This window comes from Thalassophryne amazonica, chromosome 10 (assembly GCF_902500255.1).
Source record: "Thalassophryne amazonica chromosome 10, fThaAma1.1, whole genome shotgun sequence".
NCBI classification, from domain to species: Eukaryota; Metazoa; Chordata; class Actinopteri; order Batrachoidiformes; family Batrachoididae; genus Thalassophryne; species Thalassophryne amazonica.
The window spans coordinates 15,224,514-15,252,289 of NC_047112.1; the positions used below are offsets into that span (position 1 = coordinate 15,224,514).

General features: G+C 42.4%; 1 long non-coding RNA gene across 1 annotated transcript; it reads left to right on the plus strand.

Annotated features, from left to right (window-relative positions):
- The first annotated feature begins 6,782 nt into the window (after positions 1-6,782).
- Positions 6,783-27,181, plus strand: LOC117519471. The gene is made up of 3 exons (XR_004563294.1): positions 6,783-6,921; positions 25,650-25,656; positions 27,170-27,181. It is a non-coding gene; the product is annotated as an uncharacterized LOC117519471 (long non-coding RNA).
- Positions 27,182-27,776: the final 595 nt, after the last annotated feature.

The window sequence follows — 27,776 nt, forward strand, 5'->3', positions numbered from 1 at the left end:
TTATGGTGTACCACAAGGGTCGGTACTTGGATCTGTTTATTTTGTATATCAATGACTTTGTGAATGTATCTAAAGTACTTGGCAGCATATTATTTGCTGATGATACAACATTATTTTACTCTGGATCAGATATACAGGAAGTAGTACAAGTGATAAATACAGAGTTGGAAAAAGTTAAACATTGGTTTGATATAAACAGATTGTCACTAAGCATCCAGCAGCATACACGCTGCTGTCATAGGCAATTGCCTGTAAAGTTTTTTGGCAAGTTATAACTTTTCTAAACAGCGTAGTTTGTAATGAAAGCCACGTACATTTGTGCGGCTCTTTTGGCGCCATGTTTGTTTCTGTGGACACAGCAGTAAGCTCCTCCTACCCCTCCAAACGGAGTGTGCATCCAGATTCACTCCATTTGGAGGGGTTTGTAGCCCTCTGCCTACCTCTCTGCCTCGCTCCAAAAAGAGAATTGTCTCTCGTGCCTGCGCAAAACAGAGGGGAAGGGGTAAGGGGAAGGCTGAGGGGTAGAATTGAGATTCAGCCTTGGAAATGTTATGATTTTAGTGCAACATTTCCTTTTATAACATAGAAGAATGGAAATAATGCAGGCTGCTAAACAGCACCAAAATCTCAAAGAATGAATAGCTTCTGATCTAGTCAATCCTGTAGCAGACGGCATCGATTGGGTAGGTGGTGCACTGTCCTCGGCCTCCGTGACGCTCAGCACTGGTGTACACCCCCTCCCTGGATGGACTGGTGATCGCAGTGCCCTGCACGATGGGATGTTTTTCTGGCTGCTCCTCCTCAGCTACACAGGCTGTGGTCATCGCCAAAATAAAAAAAAAAATACAGACATCATCCTCTGATCAGTGGGCTTCGTGCAACGCTTGTGTTTTGTCATGGTTTGTGTCATCTGGATGTAAACAGGATAAAATAAAGAGCTGAATTGTTTATGTGCAATTTCCCAGCAAAAATGGGTTTTAGCACAGTCAGATTCCCACCAAGTCTCGCACTAAAACATCACGAGATTACGCCACAGTAGAGGGGTGTTGCGGTGGCAGTACAATGGCATGGCACCATTATTCCATTGTCTGGGGAGAACCTGGACTCTTGATTAATTTCCAGATGGGATGGTGGTCATGGAGAAAATCTACATCCATGGTCAATCTAGAGACACCTGTGCGTGGGTTTGTTTAACATGGGGATGTTATTGCATGCTGTTAAACACACAGTCCTTGACCGATCCTTAGCCTGCTCTGCTGGCTGGGAAATCCCAAGATGACTGGGGTCTAAGGACCTACTGCAGCCTTTATTAACGTTCAGTTATTGGGTTACAAGCTGTCTCGTGTTCAGGGTTTCTGTTGGGCCTTCATGGTTACCATAGCAGCCACGAGACACACAAAGTCCCCATCGTATTTCACCCCAACATGCAATCCCCTACTTAATCCATTACCCAGGTGTCATGGCTCAGAGGAGGGGTTGGATTTTGACATCCTCAGACCCTATATAGGACATCTGGATCAAGCACTAATGTGCTCATTAATAACACTGGCAGATGTGTGTGTGTGTGTGTTGGGGGGGGGGTTGCTGCTACATACATAGTCTGCAATCATTATAGTAATATATCCGAGTGAGAGTGATAAGGTATTTGAAGTAAAAGCCATTTTACAAAGAATCATAAGTGATCTACATTTGCACTAAGAACAAGTCAGCAGATTGCACGTGTTTCGTGAATCCATTGGAGAGTACTTATCATCACTTATTTGATCCGGTTCATGATTTGATCATATCTCTGGAGTCTTTGTTCTGCTGTATTAGGAACCATTTTAATAGTTACATTTCTCTATGACATTTTTAACTCTGAATTGTTTACTTCATTATTATAGTTCCTACTGCAATCTCTTCACTGCGCTTCTATTCTGAATCATCTGTTTCTGGTGACTTCACGGGCGCTCAGCCTTCCGGTTGCACTCACCGATTGAGTCATTGCACTCTTTAACCATTTAAAACTTCTCACTCCAATCCCAGATCGTTTAGCTTCTATGTCTGTTTCTCACGTTCCTTCTCCATGGTTTTTCCGTTGCCAAGCCACACTGCCACCCTGTGTTCCTGGAGCCTAGCCTGCTGATTATTGAACAGTCTACCTGTATGTTTGATGGCTGTGTTTTGACCCTTTGCCTGTTCATCTGGTTTATCTGATTGCTGCTGCCCTCACGGACACTGTTGCCTCTTTGACTGTCTACCTGTGCAACGAACCTCCACCTGTGTCCACGACTATCTCACCAGGCTGTTCCCATATGTATGCTGTTATTGAGCGGACTGTCTTTCCTTTGTGTTTTGACTGCCTTAGTTCCCTCAGCAACTAATAAAGATTATTTGAAGTTTTCGTCAGTGTGGTTCTCTGCTAAGGGGTTTTCAGCTGTACTAAAACTCTTACATTATGACAATTTTTCCCCCTCTTGCTTTTACAAGAGAAAATAAGTTGTCAAAGTTATGCCATGTAACTGTGGTCAGTGAGGGAAAAAAAATTGCTGAGGGAGGCATTTCATTGTTCAAAGTATTTTTAAAGCTTTTATTTGACAGTGCAGATAAACATGTAGCAAAGCAAGAATCAAACATGTGACGCTGCAGGCTGCATCTTATAGCACACAGAGGGCTTGTACGTCATTGGCACAGCCAAATAAATAAATAAAAGGAACAACTGTTTGAAAGTAGTGATCAACCCACAATACACACAATCTTTGTTGCTCGTGCTTGCAGACAAGCAGAAGGCCATGTTGGCCGGTGGTCAAGCGTGCAGTCATATAGACCGACTGACTTCTGCAGAGTCAGAGCACACGTATAAATCTGTCATAATGCTGATTTTTTACTTTTCCTAAAGAGGACTGCCAGCATGGCAAAACGGAAACAAGAATTATTCAATCAAACAGCCCTCCGTCCATATCCAGATTTGACTCCAGCCGCATAAAGCTGGCCACATAATCCTTTTATCAAGACTTCCTATGGAATACTCTTATTGGAAATACCCAGCCAGAGAAATAATATTAAGGTCATTTCTATTGCTAGTTTATTTCCTCGGGAAAAAAAAAGAAGAAGCCTGCTTTCCATTTTTATCTTGAGACAATAATTGGTTCAGGTTTGCGGATGTAGATGTTGAGTAAGTGCTGATTATGAATGTTCTGTGACCACTGGAGGAATCTCTGCCCTCATCAGTAATAACAGACTCATATTGTACTCACTTAAAAAATAAATAAAATGGCGACACCTCTTAGACAAGCACATTCGTACCACTCCGCGGTGAACCTCGGCTGCTCGGGCTCCACGGAAAATGTGATGTGGAGGTGGTGAGGACAACATGCTAATATCTCCAAAGTGGGAGATACAGAAGCCGTGACAGGCGCTGTTCTGTGCTGTCAGCGTTTTACGGGTTTATATCGCTGCTTCCTGAAGCTGCGGGTGCACAGGTTTGTGTCCAGCCCAGCGCTTTGTTGTATTACAATATATACTGTGTATGTGCATGTGTGCACTTATTTTTACCACTAAATGGGGTTTCATGAGACGCCTGTTTCCCACAGATATCAGTTTCAATTTGAGTAAAGGAATACTGGGCATTCACAATACACTTAAATATATAATGAGGTTTTAAGAAAGTTGGTCGCAAATATATCCTGGACATGACATTAAATTGTATCCAGGAATATAGGGGGTCCAGCGTTTTTGGGATGTTGATGTGACACCTGATCACTCTAAAACACCTCACAAAACTCAATACCAGGAAAAAAAAAGCTCTTTTCTTTCTGCAGTCCTTGGGAGTAACTCTACCACTGCCTTCCATTGAATGTTGGCCTACTTGAAGATCAGGTTAAGCTCCTTCTGTGATGAATGCTTCCATGGACTGGACATTAGGTAAGGTTGTGGAGTCCAACAACATGGATGCCTATCTGTGATGAAAAGTTCACTTGCCTTGATTCTGTGGATGATGGCTACAATCTTTGTGAAATCATTGTACACCCTGATTGCATCACTTGAGAAGGTGAGTGAGGAATTAGAACATTTGGGTTTGTGAGTGTCCTGGATCAAGTTCCATGTTTTCAATCATCAGTCAGTGTATGAGGCCAAGATGCCAAAGAAGACCTTATGGGGTTATGCGGTTGCCTGACAGAGGTGTTTTGTGACATTGGTAACTTTTTCACAGAGAATAGAAGTCCAAGTTTGCAGGATCTGGATGTTTCAAGTCTCAACAATATGGTTGTGAGATTTAGTTTGTAACCAGTGACCTAAGGTGATTATTGGATGTCTTTGGTACTAGGTCTTGCTGGATAATCCTTGGGTACAGTTGGAGTGACCTTGTGTTAAGGGAGCAGCTACTTAAGGAGACTCAACCAAGACATAATACTTGCATTGTGAGGCAACATCAGATGTGACAACATTGCCATGTGACATGTTTCCCTGAGCATGATCTAGTGCAGTGGTTCCCAACCAGGGGATCCCTGAGCACCAGGATTGTGAACCACTGATGTAGTGAACAAGTACCTCTGTGCTGTGGGTCCATTATTTGGAAAAATATCCAAAGAATTACCCATGTATCATCTAGGTACCATAGACAGATGACTCCTTCTAGGAGGTGCAGATGGACCTGTTGTCTGCCTGGGTGGTCACCAGTCAGGAGCCACAGTGGTTCTATAGTGCAGTGAATGTGGTGATGCATGATATGTTCCCAGACTGACATGGTTTAGATTCCACGTGCATTAAATTTCTTACTTCATCTTCCAAATCATTAGAGTGTGAAAAAAATGCCTTAATGCAGTTTATCTTTGAGAAGTTTTGAGATCACTGTCTGTGGGAAAAGAAATTGTATGGATTATTCATCCATCTACTTAGCATCTTTTGTTTTATGGCGAAGTCTTGGTGAAAGCAAATTAAGTAAAGTAGCTCAGTTGATCCTCTCTCCAGCCACAGCCAATATTTCCTCATGGGATCTCTTTAGCTGTTCCCAGGCAACACCGGAACCCTCAAGTGGGTTATTGGTCACATTTGGTTATGCCCAGAAAAACACAAGATGGGTCATCCATCCTAATAAGATACCTGAGTTGCACATTTAGCCAATTTCTAAGCGAAGTTCAACTTTGAAACTGTTCTGGATGTAAGAACTCCTCTTGTGGTCCCCAGAACTGAGTCGTGGCACCTGGTGAAGGAAACCTATTTTGGCCACTGGTATCGGTATTCTTTTAGCAGGCACCTGAAGTCTGTGATAAAATTTTCCACCTTCTGAATGGAACACCTTAAGTGTTCTTTTAATGCAGGCATCGCCTCAAACTGCCTGTCGGTCTCTGACATTTTCGACATATACTTGAACTTCTTCACTTGGGGCAATAACGTTGTGTCAAAGTGGAATGAGTAACGTACTGGTGTCAGTAGGAATACCATGGCATCAGATCTGGATGGGCTGTCTTCTGTACCTGTCTTCTTCCCAATCACTTGCAAACATCTCCCTTGTGCACTTCAGGTTGCATTATGAAGAAGGTATCGGAAGCCGATTATCTACAAGAGAGCAGGTAGATCAGCTGGTTGGAAGTAGGATGACCAATATGTAGACATGGGTTTGATTCCTGTCATGATACCAACCCCTATCCCTTAAGAAGACATGTCGACTTTCACCCAGTTCACACCAGGGACAAGCACTGGCCTGGTGTTCTCAGGACCTCTATAAAACCTACTTCTTTTTCATAACAGACCATCTCCACACCTGGAGAATCTGGCCATGAAAATCACAAACAGAACCGACAAAGTATATTTCTATCAGAATTAAACACCCACTGACAGCATGCTTGACTTTCTGCTCAGATATTTAGGGACTGGATGGCTCATAGCAATGGTACTGCAGCATTATGCCCAAGACAGACGCCCAAGACAGACAGAGGCTCTCCAAGTTCACGAAAAGCTTGTAGACTGAAGGGGCTAACTCCCATGACTCCTCCAGGGGTAAAAGACCGCCTACACTGTTCTGCTGCATAGATATACGTAACCATATTGTTTGTTTCTCTTGAATCTGAGGTTTGTTGCTTGGTCATATTCCTCATTAGACAACTTGGATGTTGGTTTTTCCATGATTCAGTCTTTCTTGTGCCTCATTATCCCATGTTTGTGTGGGATCAAAGATGGCAATGTTCTCAAATATTCAAGTTTTGGGTTCAGTGTCATGCGTAACAACATTTTAATACTCTACTAAGAGACTGAACTAACCTGCAAACTGAGCTGTAGTCTCCTACTCCAGCCTATGACTGGTATTTATATTCATAGTTCTCTTATCGGGGCAGCACGGTGGCTTAATGGTTAGCACTGTTGGCTCACAGCAAGAAGGTCATGGGTTCAATTCCCGCCTGTGGACTTTGCGTGTTCTCCCTGTGTTTGCGTGGGTCGGATGTGCTCTGGCTTCCTCCCACATCCAAAGACACGCAGGTTAGGTGGATTGGACACTTCAAATTGTGTGCGGGTGTGAATGTGTTTGTTTGTCAACATGTGGCCCTCCAACAGACTGGTGTCCTGTCCATGGGTGTACCCCGCCTCATGCTCTATGACTGCTGGGATAGGCTCCAGTCCCCCGCCACCCTTAATTGGAGTAAGCAGTTGAAGACGAGTGTGTGTGTGTGTGTTCTCTTATCATTGCATCTGAAGATCAGTAGTACAAAATCTTAAACACCAAACTGATCTTGGGATCAGCACCAAGGTGGGCAGGATTAACAACAGATACTTCCAGGATTATTTTTAAACAACTTTATTTAGATTGGATTAGATAGAACTTTATTAATCCTTGGGAAGAATCCCTCAGGGAAGTTGAGGTTCCAGCAGCATTGTATAGCAGCACACAGGATAAGAAGCACACAGAGTATCAAAAGTGAAAGTCAAAAAGAAAAACAATTTGCAGTACAAATACACAATATAAATACCAGCCATACTGATCAATACTGGTTTACCGGCTATTACTGTTCCTCTCATTCCCGACCTCTGTCTTCTTGTTACTCCTCCTCCCCCTGAGTTTTGAGTTAATGTCAGAAAATCATCTGTGAACCTGCAGTTTTGTCTGCAGCACAACTTAACAAGAGATTCAGAATTGGTGAAAAGAATTTCTTGAAATTCATCCTGTTGTTATGGATCATTGACCTCTGTGATACACATTGCTTTAGTGCACTTATGGACACAGTGTGTGACCTGGCCTCTGCCTGGTGTGTAGACCCTGGAATTAACTGACTTTTGTCCATTAGTCTATCTGACACGGAAAGGCCTTACCAGGCCTTGGACCATCGTATGATGATGCGGTATTGGGATAAGATGTTGTAGTTCACTCTGCACTGACGACTGAGAAAGTGTTTGTGTGGGCGATATAGAGAAATGCATTCGAGCCAGAGAGCTGTATGTTCGTCTGCAGACCTGTAATTATCCTCCTGTGGAGTGCAGAGTGAGTGGTCCATTGTGGAAGCAGGATTATAGCCTGTGAGACATCAGAAGTCTCTGCGCTTTGTCTTTTCCAGTGTGCTGCGTGCTGTATGTGCACAATGTGTATCTCCTTTCATGTGATTCTGTTCATTTGAATGAATATTCTGCTTTGGTGTCTTGGAATGTGGCCTGTGGAGGCTCAGGGCAGGTGCTTATTAATATGACAACACACTCGCAAACACTTTCTGCTGCAATCAAGCATCTCATTTAAAATGTTTTGATTAAGGTGGACGACGCAGAGAGCGTGAGATGGAGAGACAAGGAGAAGGGCTTTTTTTCTTTCTCCTCTGAGTTGGCCGTGTCAGTCGTGCAAGAGCGTTACCAAACCAATAATTTTGTCAAGTTCTTCTTTTAGCGGCGTGCGGCTGAAGCGTCTTTGGATTGCCACGTGTATAAAGACAGCCCGTATAAAGCCATTCACAGCGCTGAATGAACATGCCATCTGTGGGGCTTTCTTATTTCCTCTTCTCTTTTCTTCCCCTCCTTTTTCAAGCCTTGTAATCAAATTTGAGCAAAATCAAATGGCGGCAGGATAGGAGAGTGTGAGGGTGGGGGGGGGGGGGGGGGGTTCAATGAAAGTACCTTTTGTTGGTCTGAAACGAGCAAGTAATTTACAAAATGCCCTCCCTTTGTGCAGGGGGCTAAGGAAAGAAAGAAATCAGTAGCTTTTAGAAGCTAGGCCTTGCGCTGCGACGGGCAAGATAATGAAAGCCGTCTTGTGTTTGTGGGCTAGAGAGCATCTCAAAGGCAGACCGGGCCCCGGCTCAGGGTTAGCTCAGCGCCGAGGAAAAAAGAAAAAGACTACAACACTCTCCTCTGTGTATGTGCGTGAATGTGTTTGTGTGTTTGGCAAAGAGCGGCAAAAACAGGACGGCTGTGCCCGGCTACACTTGGCAGAGACACTCCGAGGAACAGACAGAGTTGTCTATGCTGAAGAGAGAAGACGGGCGATGAAGGAACGGTTTCTCGGGCGTGGAACGCTGCTGGGGCTCTTACCTGTTGTCCTGTTTCAGGTGCGCCTGCTCAGTCCTTGGTAAGGAGGCGCGACGTTTTCACGGAGGAGTTTGGAGGAGTGGGAAACTCCTGCGGGGGCTCTTTGTGCGATGGGATTACGATCAGCAGGAGGAAGATTTTGTGAAATTGTCTTTCAGCCCCTTCTGTTCTTCCACGCGGAACACTCAGAGTGGGGGATCCGCTTGACTGTTGGCGTGCACATGGTGCTGGATTATCAACCCCACGGCACCTGAGACGCACCTGTTCAAACTGCTGCTGTGGACTCCTGAAGGTCAGAGGGTTTTTTTTTTTTAAGCTCCTGAATGATTTTTTTTGCCTGCACGGTTACAAATACGAACGGCATCTCATGGCACATCTTGTCAGCTGACGGGTCGAACCTGCAGCCATAGTTACGTCAGTTGCTGTGCTATGTGCACATGTCAGCTGTCTGTGTGTCTGGCCTACAGATTAGTTCCTGGTCTGAACAGACTAATATGCCTGACGTCTCCGCCTGCAGAGTGGTGAGTGAACCACAGCACGCGTGCACTCGCTGCTCCTCATCACCTGATGTCATATAAATTAAATTAACGTGGGTCCCTGCAGGCTTTAGACAATGATTCTGTTTTAATTATCTTGATGCTTCTCTTAGTGCTGACAACTGGAACTTTAGTGTAACAAAAAGCGCGCTCTTCATATCTGCACTTTTATTGGTTGTTTTGTTGTTGAATTCAGTCTTTCATACCTTCGGGTTCATTACCGGTTTTTATCCCCTGTGGTCAGGAGGAGGTGGGAATTGTTTCAGATTATTACATACTTGATCCGGCATTGGTGACTGTGGTTTAGATGCTGTTGTGGATTGTTTGATCACTGTAAAGCTGCTGGTTCAATACCTGTATAGTCCTGCTTATATGTCCAAACATGTTTTGTAAAGTGCTACAAAAAATTCAGGCTTTTATTGGAAAAAAGAAAAAAAAAGATATTTAATGTAGTCAAACTCAGTGATGACATGATTCTGGGTGTCATGGTGCAGACTTGTGATAAATGTTATTCAGGAACTTCCCAAATAGAAATAGAATTCAGAATCTGCCATGTTCTTTTGTGGTTAATATTATAAGTCTCTATATTCAAAATAACACTGCACCACAGAATGCTGGAGCAGAAAACAAATGCTAAAATAAATAAATAAATAAATTAAAATAATTATAATTATAATAATAATAATGGTATCACTGGTGTAAGGGTACTTCAAATAATTAATGCATTAACTAACAGTGAATTAAGCCTTAGTTGTGTTTAGTAATCATGTATTAACATATTAATTTATGTATTGTTCAATCATTTGTAAAGATCCAGAACACCATCCATGAATGATTACTGAACAGTTAGTTAACATTATCAAAGCATTAACTAATGTCAGTTAATGCACCATTATCGTAAAGTGTTACCATAGTAACCTTACTGATGTGTAAAGTATTAGATGGAACACTCCCAACCCCCCCCCCCCAACCCCCCCCCAAAACAATCCTTGCTCCTCTGTTGGTTTATTTTTTTCACCTTTTATAAACACTGATTGGACACAGAAATGATTCAGACATGAGATTGTCCTAATCAGAGAAATCGTGAAATCGATGTTTGCTATCATGTTAAAACTTCAGTGCCACTTTTTGACATTTTAGTTGAAAAACTCATTTCCATTTCCAGAAGCCTAATTTATCCAATTCTAATGCAAAATGCACTCTTCAGGTGCTTGCATTCCTCTTCAGGTTGTGGAAAAGGATTCATATCGAAAAATATTAACTGATGTACAAGTAGGTAGCATTAGGTTGAAGCTGCTTAAGTACCATATGGTATGTCTTGAAGAAGGTTGTTCTTGATCTGGCCAACTGTTGTGAAGAGCTGTTTTTTTTTAATAATAATAATAATAAAAAAAATAATAACTTGTAACTCGCCAAGTTAAAGGATCACTTAATGATGATGAACTAATCATGGAGTGGAATAGCTTTGATGTACCAGATCAATCGAAAAAGCAACTTTTGTTTTGTCTGTGTAAAATGGGATATTACAAAAACAAAAGGCCGTTTACATTCACATCACTGATGACGTACCCAACGCGGTAACCTATGGGATTTGCCATAGACTGTAGGCCGTTGATGCAGAGCGTTTCCATTTTGAGGTACATAAACAACAACACTAAGCATGTATAGAAAATGAATAGATGGATGGATGGATGAACAACATTGCGCAGTGTCAGAGGAAGTGTAACAAGCATGCTATAAAATTCAAATAACTGGAGCTCTTGGTGAAACTTGATTAGATTATATCAGACAGAACTTTATTAATCCCTTGGGAAGATGTCCATAGTGAAATTGAGGTTCCAGCAGCATTGTATAGCAGCACGCAGGGTAAGAAACACTCAGATTATCAAGAGTAAAACCACAAAACAATTTGCAAAATGTAAATATAAATACCATAAATACTGCTTGCTCCTGCCTGTTACTGTTCCTCTCCTTTATGACCTCTGTCTTCCTGTTACTCCTCCTCCCCATGAGTGAGGAGTTGTACAGTCTGATGGTCTGCGCGACAAAGGAGTTTTTCAGACTGTTGGTCCTGCAGTTGGGAAGGAGCAGTCTGTGGCTGAAGAGTCTCCTCTGGTTGCTGATGACAGTGTGCAGAGGGTGACTGGCATCATCCTGCATTAATGGTAAATGTCCATCAGGTGGAGCTATTGCTCAATTTTAAGAACCTTGAGCATAAGCTGCTGTGGGGCACCACTAATGATGACCAACCTGTTGTTCATATTAGCAGATAGCCACATGGTGGTGGAAGTTGACGGTTAGTACATTCATTTATTTCTGGTCATATCTATCCCTGGCTTACGATGGGAGCTCACCATAATGGTGGTATGACATTGTGACAGTGTTGTTGCACACTTGTTGTTCGTGCCTTACAATGGCTGCCACCCCATGGCAGCTGAAGCAGGAACTACCATAATTTGCGGATGTGTAGACACCCATGTAGATGTGTCTGCCACCTGCTGAACACTGACACCTGCAGGATGGTTCAGTGCTATGTACCCATATCAAATTGTAAATTTCATATTTAAAGGTTATAGCCAGTGCAGTGGGCTGTACGTGCACTAGCACATACAGTGTTGACCTAACTGAACTGTCACGGGAATGTTTGTGACTGAATTTCAGTGAATTCTAATGACATTTTTCATAATCCACATATTTGAGAAGCTCTTCCCAAGAAGTCAAAATATTTGCTTGGCTGTTACTTTTATTGCTCATGATTTCACTTTCAATTTTCAATTTATTTTCATTTATATAGTGCCAAATCACAACAAAGTTGCCTCAAGGCACTTCACATAAGTAAGGTCTAAACTTACTAACCCCGAGAGCAAGCACACAGGCAACAGTGGTAAGAAAAAAACTCCCTCCCTGATTTGAGGAAGAAACCTCAAGCAGACCAGACTCAAAGGGATGACCTCTGCTTGGGCCATGCTACCGACACAATAGACAATACAGGAAATTATACAAGAACTTTTGAGAGATTTTGGGAGTCCATGCTGGTGCACAAGACGGGAGGCCTGCAGAAGAAAACACCCTAAGCTTCACTAAAAGACTCAGACTTTCGATAAAGTTGAGGCCACGGCCCACTCTGTTTACTCATAAAATGAATTTAAAAGGGTACAAAGCATAGTAACATACTATACCAGTATGCTAGCCATACGAAAGAGAAAATAAGTGCATCTTAAGTCTGGACTTGAAAGTCTCTACAGAATCTGACTTATTGATTGGGGCACGATAAGAGAAAGCTCTGTGACCCGCAGATTTTTTTATTCACCCTAGGGACAGAAAGTAGACCTGCACCCTGAGAACGCAAAGCCCGTACGTAGGTTTAAGTATGTCAGCTAAGTAGGGAGCTGCCAGTCCATGAACAATTTTATAGGTTAGTAACAGAACCTTAAAATATGATCTCACAGGGACAGGAACCCAGTGAAGAGATGCCAAAATGGGTGTAATGTGGTCAAACTTTGTGCTTCCTGTCAAAAGTCTGACAGCAGCATTTTGAACCAATTGGAGAGCCCTAATACTGGACTGCGGTAAACCAGAAAATAGAACATTGCAGTAGTCTAATCTAGAAGAAACAAATGCATGAATCAGGGTCTCAGCACCAGGACGGAATGAATCTTCGCTATATTTCGCAGGTGGAAGAAAGCAGTCCTCGTAATATCTCTAATGTGGAGGACAAAGGACAACATAGGATCAAAAATTACACCAAAGTTCCTCACTTTGTCAGTGTGACACACAAACCTAGACTAAGCATTAGCTGGTCAAATTGATGCCGATGTCTCACTGGACCAAGAACCATCATTTCAGTATTATCACAGTTTAAAAGTAGGAGGTTGCTTGACATCCAGCTTTTCACTGATGCAAGGCAATCTTATAAGGATTTTATGTAGATGAGATTACCGGCAGTTATCATCATGTATAACTGAGTATCATCAGCATAGCAGTGAAAGGTAATCCCAGAACGTTGCAATATGTGCCCAAGGGGTGCTATATAAAGGGAGAAAAGTAGGGGGCCTAAGGCGGACCCCTGTGGAACCCCAAATTTCATTTCACTAAGGTTAGAAGTAGTGTTATTGTACAAAACACAGTGAGAATGACTGGTCAGGTATGACTTCAACCATGCAAGGGCACTCCCAGTAATCCTAAAATGATTCTCCAGCCTATCAAGTAGAATATGATGATCCACAGTATCAAACGCAGCACTGAGATCTAACAGCACTAGAGCTGTAGTGGTGTCCGAATCCATTACAAGCAGAAGATCATTCACCACTCTAGTGAGAGCCGTCTCTGTGGAATGACATTTTGTAAAAGCAGACTGCAGTGGCTTGAAAAGATTATTCTCAGTAAGGTGGTCCACCAACTGCTGTGAAACCACGTTATCCAGAATTTTAGAGCCAAATGAGGCTAATGAGAGATTAATAATTTCCAGCACAGTTGGTCCAAGAATGGGCCACAGGTCCTTAAACAGTTTTGTTGGTATCGAATCAAATAAGCAGGTTGTGCTCTTTGTAGACATTACGAGTTTCGTCAGCATACCTAATGAGATACTATCAAATTTTGTAAATCTAGGTAAAACCTCAGTAATGGCACGCACCTCAGTAGCAGGGTGTAGTGGCTGGGTTAAGGCATGCAGGAATATGTTTAACCTAATGTCATCTATTTTCTTCTCAAAGTAATCCAAGAAATCTTGTGCTGTAAAAGGAGAGCGAACTACAGGTGGTTGTCCAAGAATAAGTGTTGCCACCATGTCAAACAAGTACTTTGAGTTATGCTTGTTTTTGTTGATCAAATCAGAGTAATACGAGGTAGGGCCGCTTTGTAGCCAGTAGTGCATGCTTATAGTCTAAGACAGCATTGCGCCATGTGAGGTGGAATACTTCTAATTTTGAACTACACCATTTTTGTTCTAGACCTCTAGCCTTATGCTTGAGGTCACGCAAGTAATCATTGAACCAAGGTGACTGTGTTTTTTTTTTGGGGGGGGGGGGGGGGGGTGGTTTTAATAAAGGTGGCACAATCATGTCGAGTGTAGTTTTGAGCACTGAGTTTAAACTGTCTACAAGACTGTCTACTGATTGGGCATTTTCTAAATGTGAAGTTAAGATATCAGGCAGTGTAGCTTCGAGTTCAGTCATAGTTACGTGTCGCCTCAATAAGTAAGGTGGTTGTTCCACTAAACATGGCAGCGAAACTGTAAACCAAATGTGAGTGATCACAAACCACTGATGCAACAGGCATGATGTCAGTATTTGTGACAGCAATACCACTTGCTAGAACCAAATCCAGGGTATTTCCACTAATGGTGCATCAAATCCTGAATGTATTGCTGGAATCCTAATACATCCAAAATTCCCATAAATGATTCGTAGAGGGGATCCGAAGGCTTATTTATATGAATATTCAAGACACCAATAATCAGAATGTTATCTGCAGTAGTTGACAAATTACAGAAAAACTCACCAAAATCATGTAAGAATTCAGAGTATGGGCCAGGGGGGCCTATATACAGTGACAAAGTAATATGGCTGATTTTTATTCTTGTAACCTTGGCAATACATAGCATCATGGGCAGAGCAGAGAATCAGATGTTCAAAAGAATTATACAAGGTCTGTTAGAAAAGTATCCGACCTTTTTATTTTTTTCAAAAACCTGATTTCACTGTGACAGAAGATTTTGCCATGAAAAGAGTTGCAGCGAAATTCATGCCGATGGCTTCGGCACGAAGCTGCTGACGGAGCAAAAGCGCCACTGTGTTGAAGTCTCACAGGACAAAATGATGCCCACCTTTTCCACCATTCGGAAAATTCAGACGGCTTTTGGTGGCTTTTCAGTCGTATGACTATCCGAGAAATTGTGGAAGAGGTGGGCATGTCACAGCATGTCCTGTGAGACTTCAACACAAAGGCGTGCCGAAGCTGCGCATCCATCGCCATGTGAGGGATGTGCCACTATCACCCGGTGTGTCGCTCTGCTTTTGCTGTGAAAATTTGCCCCAGTGCGTCATCAAATAGGAGGAGCTTCCATTCCACTTGCCGGCTCCGGTTGTCAGTCAAGTTAACATGATGGACCTTGATCACATGGAGTGAGTTGCTATGCTCTTAATTGTTGTGGAAAGCTGACAAACGTCACCAGCGGTGCTATCCCTGGGTTCACAACATCCTCACGGGGAGTTTCATTATTTGCTGCAGGAGCTGCGTCTGGATGGCGGCCGCTTTCAGCGGTCTATCCGCCTCTGCAGGACCCAGTTTGAGAACCTCCTGTCCCGTTCATGCGTGCACATGTAAACAATAAAAAAAAAAAACTCCTCTGCCACTGCTGCGGGGCTGCTGCTCGCTCTTCCCCCAAACTCTGTTATAATTGTATTTATAAACCAGTCAACATTTGTTTTATTATACATCTGTGTAGTTAATAAATAAAATAATCTTCATGGACAATTTGGTCGCGCGCACATGTGAAAAAAAAAACTCCGCTGCCCCTGTTGCGGGGCTGTTGCTCGCTCTCCCCCCAAACTCTGTCATAATTGTGAAATAAATTACAAAAGGGACTTAAGTCCTGCCCACAGGCTGACTACCAGAGATAGGACATGTTCACATCCAACTCAGTCAAACTCCAGACATCTCCACGTCACTACGTATCCAGTCCCTGATTGGTCATCACAGCGTGACAAGACAAAAAAGGTCAGATTTTTCAACTTGGGGAGGAGGGCAATGCGATGTGATGTGACGCAATATCGTGCCACAAATGCACCAATCGCTCAAAATCACTTCACTCACGTCGCTTCATTTGTGTCCATAGCGTCGTGTTGCTGCTCCTTCCATAGGGATTACATAGCATTCTCAGACTGCGATGACTCTTGAACTCAGACGCAAAGTGGATGACGTCTTGGAGCAGATGTGTGCCTTGCAGTTGAAGTTGAAGATTTCAGAGGCCAGTGAATATTCTTAATTCATAATTGGGATTTAGTTGTTCAAGTGGAACTGTTAAAAGTGCTTTTCATTGCTCAAACCACAACACTACAGGCTTATCAAGCCTGAAGGTCATGGGTTTTCCCTCCAGAGGAATTTCTTCGGTCTGGGGATCATTTGGCTGTTTCTTATCTCAACTCACAAAGACAATAAACTGTTTTTCACAGGACTGAAGCATGCTCCATTCCCTCCCCCCCACCCCTCATCAAATACCCCCCACTCCGACGTCTGCTCACGTTATTCCTTTCCACCTTCGGCGGGGGTGGTGCAATTTTAGCTGCAGCTGGCCTCCGTTCCCCCAAACTGACGGCGGCGCATCTCAGGGTTGCTGCGTGATTCATCCACTTGCCTCAATTCCGATAACGGACTTCTTCAAACTTAGTGCACATAAACAATGTCAAATGTGTATGTGCTGTCTTTATTTCTGATGTGTGCCATTATTACGGTAAACAAATAATAATTGTGGACTAATTGCTGTCTGAGGTAACTGGAGTGTAAACATAATTTCTCCACTGTGAGATCAATAAAGTATATCTAATCTAATCTTAATATGTTATCGAGCCAGCCTATCCCACTCACTACCCAGATAGTTAGCTTTGCTAATTAGCATATAGCCAACTGGAAAAAAGCTTAAGATGTGTGAGCTATGTATTGTGCTCGTGTTCACAAACAAACAACAGAGCTTCTAATTGTACTAACTGATTTACCGATGAAGTGTTTGAACATTTATTGTCATGTTTTCACTAAAACTTAGAAGTAAAAATCACATGCCCTAACTCCTAGTTGGACATCTTGATGACTGAGGTGTCCTGATATACAAATATATTCTATTTTAGAGTGTTTGTTTCCTTTAATATGTATGTTTTTTTCTTATTAGTCTAAATAAGGCTCCTTAGACATTAGCAGCAAACTTTCATGTGCACTTTATCTCCTCCCTTGTTCTTATTCAGGCAAAAAAAACAAAACAAAAAAAAAAACAAGCAAGTTATCCGCATTCAAATGAGCTGATTTCTCTGCTGGCATATTGAAATGTCAGAATTTGCACTGGAACAAATACGCTGGTTAAAATTCAGTTGGAAGCGAATGGCTAATGAGCTATCTCGCGGTTGTCACACACTAACGGATAGAGTCCCAGGGAGGGAGGCCGGTGCAGCGAACGCATCGCTGCCTTAATTGTTACAGACGAACAAGTCAAACGCTCCATCCCGATCCCAGGTGCGGTTTTGCACTTTCACTGGATTTCTTTTTAAAGAAAATCTCTACTCCCAAATGGTTATATTTTGAGGAATATTAAAATTGCTATCCAGGACCCGGGGCGGATCTGTAGTGTGGTGCATGTGCCAGCGCCACACACCGCCGCGTGCTCCCTGACCTGGCACACTATGGTGTACATCCTCCATTTTTTTATTCACAGTCCTCCAATAAATGTGAGATAGTTTGTTTTTTACAACCATAGATGAGCTCGGTTTAGTGCCCTGTTTCCCAGCCTGGGAAACGGCACTAAACCATAAACCAACCAACCTGTTTCCCAACCTTTTCCAGGTTGGGAAACAGGTTGGTTGGTTTATGGTTTAGTGCATGAAAAATTAGACGTTCCAGCCCAAACTTGGATGGGTCAATCAGTAGGTGGGGGTGGGGGGGACTTGTCGGCTGGATCTTTGTGTATTATTTTGAAGAGAACAGGAGAACATGTATTTAGGTCTATATTTCATTTTTGATATAGCTATGCAAGACATATTATTATATGGCTGCGACGCTACGCACGCTCTGATTGTCTGACTACCGGTTGTATATTTTCCCATATTGGACCGGTTACCATGACAATCTGTCCACAATGTGTATTTTCGTTATACACCAGGAAGCTAAAAACACGATTAGAAAAATCAAGTTGGATATGAATGTCCTCCATAAATGTCTAAACAGCATCGGAAAAAACACACATATTGAAAGCTTACCAGCTAACGACCGGATCATCTGTTAAGCTGGTGGAGGTGAAGAAAGCGAACGAGCCCAACACCGTCAATAGCATATTTGGGTGATACTGTAAGTTTGCATGTTTATGCATGTAAAACCCATATAATAAATGAGTTATTAACATCGCTTGCTCGATCTGTACTGCGATATCAGACCTCTGTGTTTTTCGCTGATGTTCGGTCCGTACTGTCAACACCTCAGTCTGATATTTCGATGTACAGACCTCTCACTCGGTTAATAATCCTTGAATATTATTTATAGATTACTTTTATGTGCTTTATAATACCACTTTCACAAAACCTGTGATCTTGTTGACCAGGTTGCTGTCTGGGACGTTCTGAAAATTTGTAGGATCCCCCACAAAATGCTGGACATTATAGATAACCTACACCCAGGTACTGTGAGTGCTGTGCAGAGTGGGGGCAGAGCCAGGGGTTTCTTCTGGCTTCTGTTGGGTGTTAAGATCCAAGCCCTCATCCCCATTGTCACCTTGGGTAACTGATCAAGTCAGGGATTGCCTGTTGGGGTGAAATACGATTGGGACCTTTTGTGTCCTGTGCCTGCTACAGTAACCGGGAAGGCCCAACAGGAACCCTGAGAATGAGATGACATCAAAGGCAGATCAGGCGGTGGATGTGATGTCTTGCAACCCAACGGCTAACAAGGCCAATGAAGGCTACAGCAGGTCCTCAGACAGATTTCCCAGCCATCAAACCAGGCCAAGGATCTCTCAAGGACTGCATGTTTGTCAACATGCAATGACATTCCCACCTTAAATGACCTCACGCATAGATGTTTCTAGATTGACCCTGGATGTAGATTTGTAGCACACAGACAGACATCAAAGTGATACTACAATTAATGATGTCATCTCTCAGGGGCGGATCTAGCTTCAACTGAAGGGGGGGGGGGTGGTCTTGGTTTGGGGTGTCTTGGTTGGGTGTGCCCTTTTGTGGGTTTTGTGAGTATGCACCCCCCCCCCCCCCCCCCGGAAATTCTAGCCTTTTTTCCTGCATTCTAAGACAATCTGAGGAATGCTGTCTCTCTAGTCATTTTCATTACACAAACGCTGGCTCTTGAATTCTTCTGAAGCTGCAGTTCTCAAGACATAAAAAAGAAAGGTGTATTTTTCATGCATTTTGCTAAAATTTCCTTTTTTTACTGGAATGATAAGCAGGCTACTAATTAGTGTACAATTCTCAGCAACACTAGAGGGGATTAATCTCTTCCAATTGTAGAATCTGGAAACATCACGTCCAAGTAGAAACGAAAATATGTTTCATCCACAATGTCAGCTGCTTCTTTATCATCATTTCACCTGCTTCCATCTTAGACATTATTTTGAATTTGACCCCAAATCTGACAACTCTATTAAATCTCACGGGTTATTAATCTCTGCTTGGTTAGCAGCGTGTTGTGACCCGTACCGCTCCCTGAGGACCCCCTAATAACGGCTAATGGGCTGTTAAAGTGGTGGGCGGGACCAGTCCTGCTCAGGACTGGATTGTTGGGGTCTCACCACCAATTACAGTTCATCGAACAGGAGAGGCTGACTTCATCCACAGCCTGTGAGCGCGCACCTGCACACGTTTGAGTGAGCAGATCTGTCAGTCAGGCAGCATTTCCACCCAACTAGCTGCGTACAGCTGATCATTAGCAACAGCGGCACCCGGTCATTAAGCCCATCATTTCCTCCATCTGCCAGCTGACCTACTGATTTAGACAGCTTCTGTACTTAACCTGTGAACTCTGATGCGCCTGGTTAGTCCAGACAGGGGGAGAGGTTGAGGGTGTGTGTGTGTGTGTGTGTGTGTGTGTGTGTGGGGGGGGGGGGGGGGGGGGGGGGGGGTTAGGAGCTGTGCTCATAGGAGCAATAGGGATGAGAGGGGTCTACATCACAGTGTGTACCTCCACCTACACTCCACAAATGCTGCACCTCCCAATGTATTTATCTATTATTTAAATTTTTTATTATTCTTGCAAGAATTCAATTACAGGTTTCCAAATAATTGGTTTGTACCACTAGACAAATAGACGAGATTTGACCTCAGGTGTGTCCATGCAATCAAAAAGTTTTCAAGAAGACCCTGATGATCTGTGCAGATGGTTTTTAATAAATCAAAGGTGACAGTGGAAAGTCAGTTCATCAAATACACACACACAAAGACCCTAGAACCTAGAAATTAGACGCCAAGGGAAGGAATGTTTGTAAAAAGAGCGGTTTAGTTTACACAGAAACGTGAATGTGACTTTTGTTAACATTTTTAGAACTCTTTGAATATTTTATATCTACCCAGAGAGACTTCAATATTTAGCTTCCAAATTCAGTGGAAAGAGGCTGTAGTAATGGGCACACGTGTCTGTTTGTTGGTGTATCTGTCTGGACCAGTATCTTCAAACAAAGTAATCCATCAATGAAACTCATTCAGATTCAATCAGACTTGTTCAATAAACTCAACGGACCATCATCTCACAATACAGGTCATGTTGAGGTCATAGGTCAAAGTCAAATCAGAGGTTATTGTCATGTGTCTGCAGCAGACATGATGGATAAACCCAACAGACCATCATCTTGCAACACAGGTTATGTCAAGGTCATAGGTCACAGGTCGAAGGTCAGTTCATAAGTCACATCTACAACACATTAATGGCCGTATCTCAGGAGCTACATGAGATATTGAAACAGTTTTCTGTAGAGACTTTTGCACTACTCTGGCTGATAAATGTGCCAGAGCTGTGATGTCGGTGCCATCATGTGAGCTCACGAGAAGTGAAGATGAAACATTATTTGGTGATGATGAGGTGCTGTTATCGTCTGGATGTCTTGTTCTCAGGAGGCAATCTTACACTCTTCAAACCCTGCAAAACTTTCTGATGCCAGGATTTCAACAATTAATTCAACAAAGAATCCAACCAATATACATATACATGCATACACATTAAGAGAGATAGATAGATGGATATATCTATATATGCAGAGCGGTACAGTATTGGATGAATTGCTTGATGAATTCTTTGTTGAAATCCTGACGTTGCAAACTGCTGGATTACCGACTCGTCGCCTGTTGTTCTGTCTTTTTCTTGCTGTTGGACCTGCCATTTTTTTGGACCTTTTGATATGTTTGACTTGATTTTCATGAAGACAATGATGTCTGTTTTAAAGCGAATTTCTCACTAGTCCCAGGGTCCCCTAGTCCTAGTCTTAGTATTAAGGAGAGCATGTTGAAGTTGTAAATATACACCATCAAATAATATAAAGAGGTTAGGACCAGTAGACCCTAGGAATAGTGGACCCTCCTCGTTTTAAACATGGGCTCTGCAGAGATGCTGATTTTTGGCTTACACTGTCCTGGCACTTTCCTCTTTTGGAGATTTTCACTCAAATGTAATTGTTTTTAGCCCTTGCTGCCGTGGCTTGGGTTTAGAGCATGTGTAGTTGTGTAAATGAACTGTATTTGTATAATACTTAATCCATCTGAACCAGAAGCTCAAAGCACTTTATAATGATGCCTCACATTCACACACTGATGCCAGCATGCTGCATTGCAAACAACTCGACTGCACACTAGGAATGACTTGGGAATTAAGGACCTTGCCTAAGGATCCTTAGTGATTTTCCCGTGTGATGGGGATTTGAACAGGCCATCGCCTCTCACCACCTTGTTAAAAGCAAATGTATTTGTGCCTTTAAAAGTGCTGCTATGAGTCTATATTCTGTGCTATGATATTCAAAATAAGTTCTCAAATAATTTGCTAGTTTATAACAGATTGTGTTTTGCATACAATGACATCACGTGCTCTATCCTGCTTTACATATATTTAAAGGGACCGTATATATTCGTTGTTATTGGTGTTTTTCTTATAGCTTGTTTTGTGCTTTTTATGATTCTGATTTGCATTTGTCAAGTAATAAGCTGTTTGCATTGCCTCAACTTTTAATTAAAAATTTAGGAAACAAAGTTAAAAGTTAAAACCTAACCAACAAAAAAGTGGAAAAGCAAATTTCTTATTAAATTCCTTTCCTGCCTCAATTGTATTGTTCTTGCAAATAAAACAAAAAACATTTTTGCAGTGCACATTTTCTTGTGGTGTTCACCCACATTTGGTCCCTTCATTTAAATATCCACTAATACCGTGTGACTTCTCCAGTGGCGGGATTAACCTCACATTAGTGTGTCTGAACCACCGCTCTGTGTGGCTTCCACGACGCCTCCTGAAGCCCTGCCAGCAGTGATAGAAGCTGAAATTAGGCAGCTTTCTGCCCCAAAGCTGTTGCATTAAGACAGACTTCACCTTGGCCCGTGAGCTGCGTTAGCTGTGCGGCTAATCCAAAAGCTAGCAATGAGTCAGATGTTAAGCTAACTAAAGCTACGTCTGCTCTGCCTTGTCTTCACAAGATAAGGTAATGGGGATACCGAGGCGGTAGGGTGAAGGTTGGTGGTGGTGTGATGTGGAACGTTTGACCAGTGAATATCTCTGTAAATACCAGTAGAACGGCCGGAATTAGCTCTGTATTGTCTTATGGTGATAACGCAATGAGAGGCTTATGGAGCTGTATCAGTGGATGAAGGTGTGGAGACTCCAATGCTAATATCCAGATGTGAACCCTCTGGCTGGTCCCCAGGTGGCTACGAAGTGTTCACATTCCCCTTTGTCTTGTCCTGATAAGCTAATGAGGGTTATGAAAGTGATAAGCGCTGAATTAGCAAATGGACAGGAACAAGGGACAGCGGTGCTCTTAAACCGTCTCATTAGATTCTGTAGGCCGGCTCTCAGCTCTTATAAGTCGGGAGTTGTCTTGTGCTGATAAGGTGGAGAGGCGACAGAAGAGGTCACGGATACATTTTTGGGAGCTATTAAAGATTATTCCCACGTCACATATTGTCACAGGTTTGAACTGGGGAAATTTTTTATTTTTTGATTTATTGACATTAGCATTTGTTTCTATGATGACCCATATAGGTAGCAGGTGTTTGTTCACACAATACAAAATACATAGAGAAAGTGCAAGGGCACTCAGTAGAGTGCACATCTCAACTTTTTTAAAACTGTAAGTAGCTTTTGTCACATTTTTGTAATTGCCACTTCTGGACAACATTTGAATATCCACAAAAAGCTTTTATTTTCTCCAGAACAAAATAAACCCAAGAATGCTTACCGGCGGTACCGATAGCTATGCAGAAGAACAAAGGTCCTGGTTGTCAACCTTGACGAGTGGAAGTCTTCCTCTTCAGAGAATCCTTAGGTACCACTGAAACTACTTTGAGTCAAATGAAGGACGATCAGATGTGGATTATCACTTGCGCTGTGATGCTACAATATTTTGACCATTGATTTTCTGGGAATGATCAGGCACACCGCCGTCTCAGAGTTGAGGAACCCAGCAAATGGTAAAGGCCAAGGTGATGCCTTTGTTTTTGAGACAGATAGATGACTACTTTCAAGTCGTGGAGATGGAATGGTTGTTTCCATGGGTGGTTTCCATCAAGGACCCAAGGAAATTTCATTGTTTCGTGGAAATTGTAATGCATCACACCAATGCATGGTTAGAACGCATGCAAGAATGACATTTTATGAGCCTCATAATCCCAAGAAATATGCAGCAAAGACTCAAGACAGCCTCTGGGCTAAAGTGTAGCCTTCTCGCTTCCAGATGATATCACGTTTGAAAGGATTTTAAAGTGTGAAGTCGTTCTCTATAATCTGACAGTAGACTTGGAAAGGATTTGATAAATGAGCCCGTTACCATATCAGCTTCTGAGCCAGAAGGTAAGACCCTCAATTTACCCGTTGACTTATGCTCATGTCATAACCTATGGACATAAGGTCGTGGATACAAGAAGCAGAAATTAGATTTCTCCACTGGGTATCTGGGCTGACCCTCACCTGGGAGGGACTCGGACAAGAGTCGCTGCTTGTTCGCATTGAAAGGAGCCAGCTGAGCTGGTTTGGGCATCTGGTGAGGATGCCCCCTGGTCATCTCCCTAGGGAGGTCTTCCAGGCTTGTCCAAGTGGTTGAAGATCCAGGACATGATGGAGGGATGATTTTTCCCCACTGGCTTCAGAACCCCTGGAGATCCACTGGGAATTCTTCCCAGGGGATCCCCTGGTAATTCTTCCAGTGTGAGAAGAAAATAAATTAATGAACCATTAAAACAATCTTATGTTGCAATGTTTGAAAAAACAAAACAAAAACAAACAAGAGAATCCTGCTCCCTAAAATATAACCATGGAAAGAAAAACAGGTTTGACTTTAAAACAGAAAGCACTTCAGTGTGTAACAGTAGAGGATGTTAAACTGAGGGAGGGATTGACATAAAAGAGCAGTAGAAGGGAGGAATTCACTCACCAAAGGAAAAGAGAACAAGTACTGATGATAGAAATCAAAGGGGGGAAAAGTGTGTGTGTGTGTGCGCGTGTGCGTAGCAGGACTCAGTGTGCCTCTGTGGATCTATAACTAATGGTGCAGATGATGAACCGGTGGACGGGACTTTGTGTAATCATCTGCCATCCATCAAACTCCAGCTGACAGCATCACAATACGCAGCTTGCTGAGGGGAGGAGCAAATGATTGGCATGAGCACGTGCACACATGCATGAAACAATGCAAACACGCAAACATTGTTCAATTAAAAAAATCCTTTGAACTGAATGTTGGATAATACTTTTTCTTCCCGACATCAGTGCAGCTGAATGAGAAACGTCTGTTGGTATTTGGCGAGCATACTAACATTCCAACAAGTCTCATTTTGTAGCACACAACAACAACAAGAAAAAACTAATTAATTTACAGTAAACAAGTGCAATACTGACCCCAAGATGCTCAAACTCAAATTTATGCAAGGTCTTAGCAAGGTATCTACAGTAGCAAGTTTCTGACTCTGACCCCTGGTGGCCACAATAAGAATTAAAATGCACCTAACTTTAAAGTTGTCTAGGTCTTAGTGAGGTGACTTTGTGAACCAAGTTTCACCTTAATACACAAAGTCATTGTCAAGATATCACATACATTAGTCTTCATAGACTCTGGCGCCGCCATAGGGCTGCTGCACATCACATTGTTATTAACAACTATGAAAGCGGTAATCAGTCCATATCCATGAAAATTCGGTAAGGTATGTCTTCTAGAATATATTCCATTTCTAAGGTAGAACTAGTTGTATACTAAGGTGTATCTACAAAAGGAAGAGTAGAATAGAAGTGTGTGTAATAGTAATAGTGTACAACATGTAATAGTGTACAACACCCATGTTTGCAGGTTGTTTGGGTTACTTGCGAGACACCTGGTTTATTAATATAGTATCTTATAAGTATTAACAAATTCTAATACAACTTTCTTGGGGGGGGGGGGGGGGGATGGGAGAGCTACAAAGAGGCCATTAAATTTAGTTGCAAATCCAGATGTAGGGGTGGATCTAGGATATTTTTTCACATCTTTCATCAACACTGCAAGAGAGAGTTATTTATAGAGCTGTGATTAATCAAATAATGGATTGTTAAATTAGCCACCAGTTATTTTGATAATTGTTAAATCCTTTTCAGGTTTACTTTTGTTTTTGTTGTTGTTTTTTATAAATGTTCAAATTCTCAGATTTCAGAATCTTAAATGTGAATTTTCTTTCTGGTTTGTTGGTTATTTTGGGAGTTTAGATAATCAGTCAGGGCCTCAAAATATGTAAAGCATTACTGGAAAAGTGGCAAAACTTTGGTTTGTTGGTGTAATTTTCTCAACCTTCATTTACATTATGTGTGATAACTTCTAACAGCTGATCTTCTCAGATGACCGTCACATATCATTGAAAAGCTGAGAGGCTTTCAGAAAAGGTGTAGCCTTTGCCACTTTTTTCGGCAACAACCAACCCCTCTTGCTCACTTTCTATTTGGGAAACACTGATCTCCACTTTGACATTTTATGGACCAGACAACTAATCAATTAATTGAGGAAATAATCAGCAGATTAATCATTTGTGAAAATAATTGTTAGTTGCAGCCATAGGTATTTATTTTTTTGCTTTACTGATATTTTCACAATTTTCTACAAAATTTTAAGATGGATCCGGTTTTGGAAACATCATCGATGTGCTCAGCTGGTTCCTTGGGGGCGCCCAAAATCCAACTTTCTCAGTAAACGTGGACTGGCTCAGTTTAATGGACAGACCAGTTTTTCAGTCAGAAAAAAAGATGTGCTTTTTTTTTTTTTTTTTTGAGAAAACTACCTACAATATAAATTATTTACAGAAGTTTATTTATTTATTTTTTGCATTTCTTCAAAAAGTACTGTACATGGTCTTTAGGTATCTGGGTACTTCCTACACGACTGCCTAAGAATACTTCATCCAACTTCATAATTTGAGTTTTTAAACTTTAATGTTTGTGCAATTATGGTGATTGTTTGGCAAAACATGTTGAATGTGCAATAAACATTCTTCAGCTTTTCATACAAGTGCATTTTTCACCGCCTCTGTGAAGAAAACACATACCAGCTGTGCAGCTGAATAGATCTCATATTGATCATAACGTGTGCCTACGAGTGTGTGTGTGTGTGTGTGTGTGTGTGTATGCACCGTTGGCTGTTGGTGGCGTGTGCGCTCCTCTTGAAGCCTCAAGGCCTCTCTGTGCGTGCACAGATTGGCACCCTGCTCTGCTTTTAGAGCCATTACTGTCAAACAGCTGTTAGTGTGTCAACAGAAGTGCTGCTGATGGGATCGAGTGAAGGAGGGACACGGGCTGAGGGATAAATGGTCAGGGCCAATAGATAGATAGATAGATGGGTGCATAATTGGGTGTAAAGGGAGGATGGAGGGCGTGTGAGGGATGAAGTGGTGGGTGGATGATTGGTAGGGGTGGAGGGAGGGGTCTAAGTGAGGACAGATTGATTTGGGTGTCAGCGAGGATTCCGGAGAGGAACAGCCCTTTTATTTCACAGTCAATTATCAGATAAACCCGACGGCCTCATAGTCCATGTGTCGCCGCCAAACACACACACACACACACACACACACACACACACACACACACACACACACACACACACACACACACACACACACACACACACACACACACACACACACACACACACACACAAGTGGGTTTCAAACACTGGTGTGGGACCTACCGGTGCACAACTAAACAATAAATGCTAGTTTCAACATCTGAGGGTGCGTCAGTGAAGTTCTTGTCAGTTTGTTTAATTTTTCCCATCCTGCATTTGAAGATGACACTCAGCGATTTATTAAGATCACATATAACAAGTGCTGAATTGCACGGACATTCCAAACTAATGCGCTTTGGGTTGGTGAATGTTTTGCAGGTGATTTACAAAGAATAATTGTGCGCATGACAGCTAGTGGTAACATGATGTAGACAGCAGTGTTTAAAAGATCTTCAAATGTCCATTCCCACCAGAGAATATGGGAGCTTTTTTTTTTTAAACTAGTTTGGCGCAAATTATATGAGGTCTGTCAATAAAGTAACAGTCCTTTTTATTTTTTTCAAAAACTATATGGATTTCATTCATATGTTTTTACGTCAGACATGCTTGAACCCTCGTGCGGACATGTCTATCTCGGCTTTCAATGCTTACCAGTCCAGTAAGTATCAGCGCAATTGTGGAGAGCTGGACATGTCCAAACCTGTCCTCTGACACGCAGAAATGGAGGCGTTCCTTTGTCTCGCTTCCAAAGCGAATCGGTCTTTACGCGCGAAGCCTCCGCGCGGCTTTCCATGACAAAATCTTTTGTTAAAAGTGAAATCTGCCAGAAAATGGCTGATGTC